Below are 9,305 nucleotides of genomic sequence, written 5' to 3' on the forward strand. Positions count from 1 at the left end.
CCGAGCAGCTGTGGGCGTCATCAAACGCAGGACAAGTTTAGAAACTACGGGTTGGGATGATGTATCTGATGATGCTCTTCTAACTCTGATGACAACAGAAACCCTAGAGAGAGTTAACAAGGAGGATCCTGCCCGTGGAGAATGGTGTGTCGATGAGGACACTGTGAATGTGTGGGTTGACGCTAGTTCTTTGGCATTGGGAGTGTTATTGGAGCAACGTGGAAATGTAATTGAAGACGCATGCTCAACACATCAACCTGGCGGAACTGAATGCTGTTGTGAAGGGTTTAAATCTGGCACTGCAATGGCAGTCGAAGAAGTTACACTTGAACATGGATTCTCTCTGCGTCTACCACTGGGTGTCTAACACTCTCTCTAAGGCAGCCAGTGAGATGTTAATCCGGCGGAGGCTAAACACTCTGAAGAGTCTGGTATCAGAGTATGACCTGTTGGTGAGTGTAACTATCATAGCATCACACTGTAATCGTGCAGACCAACTAACCCGCGTGCCTCACAAATGGTATGAAGCTGTGAAGACAGGCGTGGAGTTCACTGCTCGATCTTGCGCAGTTGGCGTGATTAGCTCATGCCAAATACAAAGAATTCATGTGCAGAGTGGACATCCAGGTATCAAAAGAACTTTGTATTTTGCGAGGTGTGTGGACCCGGCAGTGACAAGGGCAGATGTCAGGCAGATCATCAAGCACTGTGAGGCATGCAAGTCTATCGATCCTGCACCTGAGCAATGGCAGAAGGGGCGATTGGAAGTTGAGCATGTGTGGCAACGATTAGCGATGGATATTACCCATTACAGTGGTAAGCCCTTTCTAACCCTTATCAACTGTGGACCCACTCGTTTTGCGGTGTGGCGGCAAATGACCAGGCAGGACTCAGCGAATGTTGTCCGCCAACTGTCATCTATCTTTTCTGAGCGAGGTGCGCCGGAAGAGATATTGATGGACAACTATGCTGCTTTTTGTAGCCACCAAGTTCGGCAGTTGTTGAATGAGTGGGTGTCCGACTACGACTGCGATGTGCTCATGTGCCATCAGGGAATGGCATTGCTGAGAGGAGCCATCGCAGCATCAAGAGAATTGCTGCCAGAAAGCAATGCACCATTACGGAGGCCACGTATTGGTATAACATCACACCAAAGGATGGGAAGACACTAACAACAGCACCGGCCAATGCCATACACAAATACCGTGTTAGGATAAAGGGCATTGACACTGTCCAACCAATCGACGAGGAGAGTCATAACAAATACAAGGTAGGGGATCCAGTTTGGGTTAGACCTCCTGGAAATCGGTGCACCACCAAGTTCAAGCGAGGACGAATATCTGGAGTGGTCAGCCAGCAGTCGGTCCTTGTTGATTGAACCCCACGCCATGTGCGCGATCTTCGCCCAGCTAGTGAAGTACATCCCACAACTACAGAGAGCGATGAATCATCAGATGAGGAGCTGCTAATGAATGAGGTCACCGAGCAAGAGAGTGGTAGTTGTAGTTCGTCTGATCAGGAAGGATCAGAACAGGAACCAGAACCACACCCAGAACCAGAACCAGAACCTGAATCCGAGAGTGTAAATACCACCCTTCGCAGAAGCCAATGAACTAAGAGGCCACCCCCGGAGTGCACTCTATGTGATCATCAGATCAGGGGGGAGGGTAGTACTTACCAGCACAACAAACACCCTCGTGTTTGTGCCTTGTATAGTGTGGGGGTCGCCTGGCCTTTTTTTGGGAACTGACTTCCTCCACAAATAATAAAAATAAAAATAAGAAATCTTATGTGCAACACAAACGGAGGTTTATTTCCGGAATAGAAATAAAAAAACAATAACAAGTTAAAACATAGTTCTCAATATTTCAGAGTTCCTTTTTTTGAGTTCATATGAAAGATGAAGAGTCTCTTTTTTTTTTGTGTTCTTTGAATGTTCAAATTTGTAACAGAGACAATATTAATGTTCGTCTGTTAAAAGAGAGTATTAATGCGCGGAGCAGTGGAAATGAAATAATTGATGATTGCACACGTGGCAAGTCCTAATGAGAAAGCGTTGAATGAGTCGGAAGAGTTTAAAGAAACAAAAGAATGCTCGAAAGGCTAAGAGACTAAAGAGAGAGATTTTGTGTTTGTGCATGTTTATATTCGATTTGATCGGCTCCAAACGAGCTCTAGAAAATCAGTTTTAAAATGTGTCCTAGGAGGAATTCCATTGGATGGAAGACATCACATGGGGTGCTTTCAACTAGGTCCGCACCTTTGGTATATAAAGGTCACACCGGAATTTGCGTTGGTGTCATTTTTCATTTTTTCAACGCGCCGAAACAATCAATTGCACTGCGCGCCTAAATTGTATTTAACGATTTTAAATTTGAATATTAAACTGTGCCAACTGGCACAAATACTCCTCCCAGATTGGAAAAAAAATTTTTTTTTTCAATATGTAATGTATTCCTTGAAATGTTTCGGCCAGTGGACTTTCCTACCCGTTTTTGTCATGGGTTTGGTGTCCTCGTCATTTTCTGCTGGACTCCCATATTCTAAGGAATTTGTTCTGGTGGTGAAATTGTCTGAGGTTATTCCTCAATGTATGCTGGTTTAATTCGGTCGATCGCGATGTTGTCTTTCCTGTCTTTCTGTTGGACAGTAAAATATTTTTCACTTCTGTCCAAAACTTGGTATGGTCCAGTGTAATTTGGACAAAATGGCTTTTTGACCGTATCATTCCTGATAAACACAAATTTGCATGTGTGAAGGTCGTTCGGTATATATGTTTGTTTGTCAGTCCTCCTGGTGGGGGTAAATTTGAGAGAAGACATTTTGTTCTTTAATTCCGTCACAAATGTAGCCGTGGGTGAAATATTTGTGTATGCATTAAAATACTGTCCAGGTAGTGTGACCACGGATCCAAAAACTAGCTCTGCTGGTGTGCTTTGTAAGTCTTCTTTTATTGTGTTTCGGATCATTAATAGGATTAATGGTAAATTATCTGACCAGTCCACGTTGTTAAGACTCGTAGCCAAAGAAGTTTTTAGCTGTCTGTGAAAGCGTTCGACGAGGCTGTTTGAGCAAGGGTGATAAGCAATAGTCTTTATGTGGGTTGTTCTCAACAATTGGTTGAACTCTGTGAAGAGTTTCGATTGAAATTGCGAACCTCTGTCCGTTGTAAGTATTGACGGTACTCCAAAAATTGCTATCCAGTCTTTTAGTATTGTTCCAGATACTGTCGCCGCCGATGTGTCTTTCACGGGTATGGCTGTTGGCCATCTGCTGAACCTGTCGACTATGGTGAGAATGTGGGTGTGTCCTTTTGAGGGCGGTAATGGCCCCACCAAGTCAACGTGGATATTGGTGAACCTGGCATCAGGCGCACTGAAAGTGCCCAGCGGTGACTTCGTGTGCCTGTGTATTTTATTTTTCTGACAGGATACACACGTCTTGGTCCAATTTCGAATATCTGCATTCATATTCGGCCAAACAAAGCGGTCTGTTATTATTTTTACGGTGGCTCGTTTGCCTGGATGCGACATATTGTGAAAATGTAGAAAAACATGTCGTCTGATGCTTTGGCGGTATGTATGGACGCGGTTGTTCTTTTGCTGTATCACAATAAAGTGTTGTTACACTAAAAGGTACGGGCATTTCCTTCAGTTGCAAAGACGTTTTCTGTTGTACGTCAGTGAGTGTCTTGTCCGTCTTTTGTTCTTGTGCAATTAATTCTATAGTTAACGAACTGGAATTTAGTGAAGTTATTGCAGCTCGTGATAATGCGTCCGCCACGATATTTTCTTGCCCCTTGACGTATCTGATGTCTGTGGAATATTGGGCAATATAATCAAGGTGTCTGATTTCTCTTGGACCATATTTATCTACATGCGTATGCAGTGCATATGTTAACGGTTTATGGTCAGTGTAAATACAGAAGTTTCTTCCTTCTAACAGATGTCTAAAATGTTTAATTGACAAATAAATTGCTAATAGCTCCCTTGAAAAGGTACTGTACTTTGTCTGTGTCTTGCTCAGTTTGGCTGAGAAAAACGATATAGGGGTCATTGTATCTCCTGTCAGTTGATGTATAACTGCTCCTACAGCTATGTCTGATGCGTCTGTTGTAAGTGTAAGCTTCGATTCTTCGCTGTCCTTAATATAATTCAATTTTGTGAAATTGACTAAGGCAGTTTTAGCTTGATGGAAAGCTTTTAAAGCTGATCCTTCCAGTTTTAATTGTTGGTTTTTCGTTTTGTTCTTCAATAATGACGTTAACGGTGCAAGGATTGTGGAACAGTTGGGTAAAAATCGTCTGTAGTAATTAATTATACCTATGAAGCGACGAACTTGTCTAACAGACGTAGGTTGTGGAAAATCCGTAATGGCGCTTACTTTTTCGGGTAATGGTGATATACTATCCTTATCAATTGAATGTCCAAGGAAGTTTACTTCTTGCTGACTGAAAATACATTTGTCCAAGTTTATTTTTAAACCGTAATGGGACAGTTTTTGAAAAACTTGTTCCAAGTGTTGTTTATGTTCGTCGAGGTTTCTACTAGCAATTAGGACATCGTCCACATAAGCGAATACGAATGGAAGGTCCCTAAAAACCTCGTCTATTAACCTTTGGAAGGTTTGACAAGCGTTCCTAAGTCCGAATGGCATTCTGACGCATTCGTAAACTCCAAATGGTGTGGTCAGTGCTGTTTTGTGGATATCTTCATCCACCACCGGTATTTGGTAATACGCTTTTACTAAATCCAGTTTGGAAAATACCGTGGCATTTTGCAGTCCGATTGCAAAATCGTGAATGTGTGGGATAGGATATCTATCCGGTACAGTTTGTGCATTTAATCTCCTGAAATCGCCGCATGGGCGCCATGTTGTCGCGTCTGCTTTCTGTACCATGTGTAGAGGAGATGACCACGCACTTTTGGAAGGTCGGATAATTCCTTGTTGCAACATGCGTTGAAATTCGTCTTTTGCGATCTTGTACTTATCCGGCTTCAGACGTCTGGGGGGTGGTGTAGACTGGTTGTCTATTCGTTTTAATATAATGCTTTGCATTATGTTTAATATTATCTGTGACTTTGAATGGCTGAATGAGTTGTGGGTATTTTTGAAACAGCCGACGAATGTACGTCTCTTCAGGTAAGGCAGAACTAATCCCAGTAGACTGGTATCTTGTGGTGATACCTTTAATTACAATTTTTGTTTGGTTATCAGTCAGTGTGCGACTAGTCATGTCTACCGATAGATTAAACCGTGCTAGGAAATCTGCTCCTAATATTAGTGTCGTCACGTTGGCTATGGTAAAAATCCACGGAAATGTGCGGCACAAGCCGAGATTGACGTCTAAATATTTTTCACCGTATGTCGGTATTTGTGTGCCATTAGCTGCTTGGAGGTGGTAAGGCTGTGGAATAGCTTTTTGTTTACGTAGAGGTGGTATCACGCTGATTTCAGCTCCAGTGTCTATTAAGAAGTTTTGTCCATGATTATTATCACGAATAAAAAATAAACGACCTTTAGTGGAAAATCCAGCGACAGTCGTCGTCTCTACTGGCCGGAATATTCGTTTCCCTGATTCTTGTTTTTAAAAGAACAAGGATTAGTGCAACGCCGAGCTTGTGTGCCGAATTTTTTGTGGTAAAAACAGATTTCGTTCGCTCGTTCCCGTGTGTTGCTTCGACCTCTACTAAGACTTCGTTTTCGGTAGTTCGATCGTTTATTAAATGAGTAACGATGGTTTATTTGCATTAATTCCTGCACTTGTCGAGTGAGATTTTCGACCGTCATTTTTAGTCCCGATATATCGTCGTCGCACGTCTGTTTCTGCTGTGCTTGTGCTGAGTTTACTTTGCGGTGCCTCAGATTTTCATGGATTCGATCTGCCATATCGGCGAGTTTTTCAATATTTGTCTCTTCCGTTGTGGGTGCTAGGATTTGTACTGTTGTGTCTGGAAGTTTATCCAGCCACAGACTTCTCATTATATTTTCGGACATTTTGTTGTCCCCTAGCAATGTACGCATGTATCGCAAAAGTTGTGATGGAGTGCGATCTCCCAATTCTACTTGGGTGAAAAGATTGCGTAACCTTGTTTCGTTTGAAAAGCCTGTCTGTCGTAAGATGGCCTCCTTAAGTTCGTCATATGGGTTGTCTTCAGGCACATTCTCCAATAAATCCGCCACCTCTTCGACGACGTCTGCCGGGAGTTTTTCCACCAAGTAACAGTATTTGGTTTGTTGAGACGTTATCCGCTTTGCGTCGAAAAGGGCCTGGATTTGGATAAACCAGGTCTTTATGTTGGTAGGATTAAATGCTGGTATATTTACCGTTAACGTTGCCAGAGGTTTTTCAACACAGGAAGGTTCCATGTTTGTTTTCTTCGCTCGAAAGTGATTTCAAAGCCTTTAAACTGTCAACTGACTTTTTCCGATGACGCGGAGCTTGAAACTGTGGTCGAAAAAAATTGTTGCTTTTGCCGCTGAGTCATGGTTGTTTAATAGCTTATAAGATTCCGTTGTGCATATGATTTCTGCGTCGGGTCACAAACTTGTGGGGGTCGCCTGGCCTTTTTTGGGGAACTGACTTCCTCCACAAATAATAAAAATAAAAATAAGAAATCTTATGTGCAACACAAATGGAGGTTTATTTCCGGAATAGAAATAAAAAAACAATAATAAGTTAAAACATAGTTCTGTGGGAACATGCCTACCGAATGCTAACGTGTCTAGCATAAGAGACGAAATAAAAAATCGTCATTTGCACATGGCTCCACGCATCGCTTCCGTTTGGAAAAAGAAAAATAAGAAACCATAAAAGAATTATGAACCAATGGCAGAGCTCCCCGCCGAAAATAAAGGCCTAAATTATCACAGCCGCTGGGAGCCGGTTTACGACTATAAAAGGAGGGGACCAGAAAGAAAAAAGAGAGATTCGCCTAGCTGCGTCAGTGAACGCACGGACAGTCTTCCACCCGACCTAAAGAAATGAAGAAAAAAAAGAAAAGAAAAGGAGATTCGCCCAGCTGCATCAGTGAACGCACAGACATTCTTCCACCCGACCTAAAGAGATGAAGAAGAAGAAGAAGAAGAAGAAATAAGGCACCAGTGAACTGAAGCCAACTCCGCTCTCACGTTATGAGCCGAGACGCCTTCAACTCTAACAATGCCTATCTTACACAAACCAAAGAAGAAAAAGAAGAAAAACACAGGAGGCAAAAATGCCGCGCCGCTAGGTTGATAAATGTAGTCGTCGCTCTCCAGTTAAAAGCCTGACACATATCACCGAAGTAGCACGGCCGGCCGCTCACTTCCCACCACCGTCGTCTGAAAAGATAAGTACGCTTTGTTTAATTATACTACCCTACTCAAGTTCATTCCGTATCAATGCATACACACGCTGGACTATCATTCTCAATTTTCCTACAACAATTATTTCTCTTCCCACGCGCGAACAAACAATAGTGACCCGAACTTGAGATATAAACACATTTCCTTTTTTGCTACAACACCAGTCCTGCAACGAGCATTGGTTACATACGCTCGGACACATCATAACTAAAACATTCATTTCTTTCAATAGCAAATAAACAACGTTTATCTTATCCATTAACTGAGCCTTTGTTTCCTTCAATTCCTCATTCGTTTCATTATTCTCTTGTAACGGGATTGGGGTATTTATATATGACCTAGTCTCCTACAGTTCTCAATACTTCAGAGTTCCTTTTTTTGAGTTCATATGAAAGATGGAGAGTCTCTTTTTTTTTTGTGTTCTTTGAATGTTCAAATTTGTAGCAGAGACAATATTAATGTTCGTCTGTTAAAAGAGAGTATTAATGCGCGGAGCAGTGGAAATGAAATAATTGATGATTGCACATGTGGCAAGTCCTAATGAGAAAGCGTTGAATGAGTCGGAAGAGTTTAAAGAAACAAAAGAATGCTCGAAAGGCTAAGAGACTAAAGAGAGAGATTTTGTGTTTGTGCATGTTTATATTCGATTTGATCGGCTCCAAACGAGCTCTAGAAAATCAGTTTTAAAATGTGTCCTAGGAGGAATTCCATTGGATGGAAGACATCACATGGGGTGCTTTCAACTAGGTCCGCACCTTTGGTATATAAAGGTCACGCCGGAATTTGCGTTGGTGTCATTTTTCATTTTTTCAACGCGCCGAAACAATCAATTGCACTGCGCGCCTAAATTGTATTTAACGATTTTAAATTTGAATATTAAACTGTGCCAACTGGCACAATAGGCATGCGCGACAACAAAACTTGGGTTTTTATAAGCGGAAGTCTCAAGGTTGTCAGGAATCTACAGGCGCATGCGCAAGAGAAGGGATTGAGATAGTGGTATAAAGGCAGGTCGAGTGGGAAGGTTGTTGTTGTTGTCATTGGACGTTACAGTGCCGCGTACGTTAGCAGGTGATTAAGAGGCGGTTTATTTTTGTGTGCCGTCGCGCACCTCGGTGAAGGTCATATAAATCGTTCACCTCAGTGAAGGTGAAGGTCATAACTTTTTCTCATTTTCTCTCTCTCTCGCTATACCACAATAGACTTTCCTTCTCACCAGCTAATGACGAGAGACGCACACCAAACTGAATTGACTTTTTCTCATTTTCTCTCTCTCTCTGTACTACAATAAACTTTCCTTCTCACCAGTAAACAGCGAGAGACGAACGCGAACATAAACACATGTTGTGTTGTACACTTTTCTTTCATATGTTTCTTCACGAAATAAATTCCAGTTTGTTTAATTCAATTTAACATGTAGTTCGTCTCTTTCTCAATTCAATTCATTTTCCCTATTTTGCCCCACCACCACAAATTTAAAATTGTCCGCCAATGAAAAAAAAAGAAAAATCAAAATTCTGCTCTGAAAAAAAAAAAAACAAATAAAAAAAAATGTCTTTTCGACATCCACTTGGAGTGCTTTTTTCTTTTTTATATTATTTTAAATGTTCCACAAAAGATTCGTCCGCCATGTGAAAAGGCAGTTTGCGACGTGAAGGCACATTCAACAACCGTTGTTTATGTTACCGCGCGCTCGCGCATAGCGTAAACGGAAGCTGTAAAAGGGGCGGAAAATAGACTCTGGCTTAGGGATTAATATCATGCAAACGATAAATTTGTGACGGGTTTGATTATCAGATTCGTTGTCAGCGACCTCGATTACCCCTTAAAAAGTGGTCGAGTGGTCGATGTTCTGTTGTCGCTATTTTTACCGCTTTTTTTTTTTTTTTTTTTAATGAGCTCAGACCATTCATTTAATAAAATCTTTGGTATTATGATTTATCTCCCTTCGATCATTC

Source organism: Euprymna scolopes, chromosome 9 (genome assembly GCF_053919585.1).
Source record: "Euprymna scolopes isolate OS-2025 chromosome 9, ASM5391958v1, whole genome shotgun sequence".
Classification (NCBI taxonomy): Eukaryota; Metazoa; Mollusca; class Cephalopoda; order Sepiida; family Sepiolidae; genus Euprymna; species Euprymna scolopes.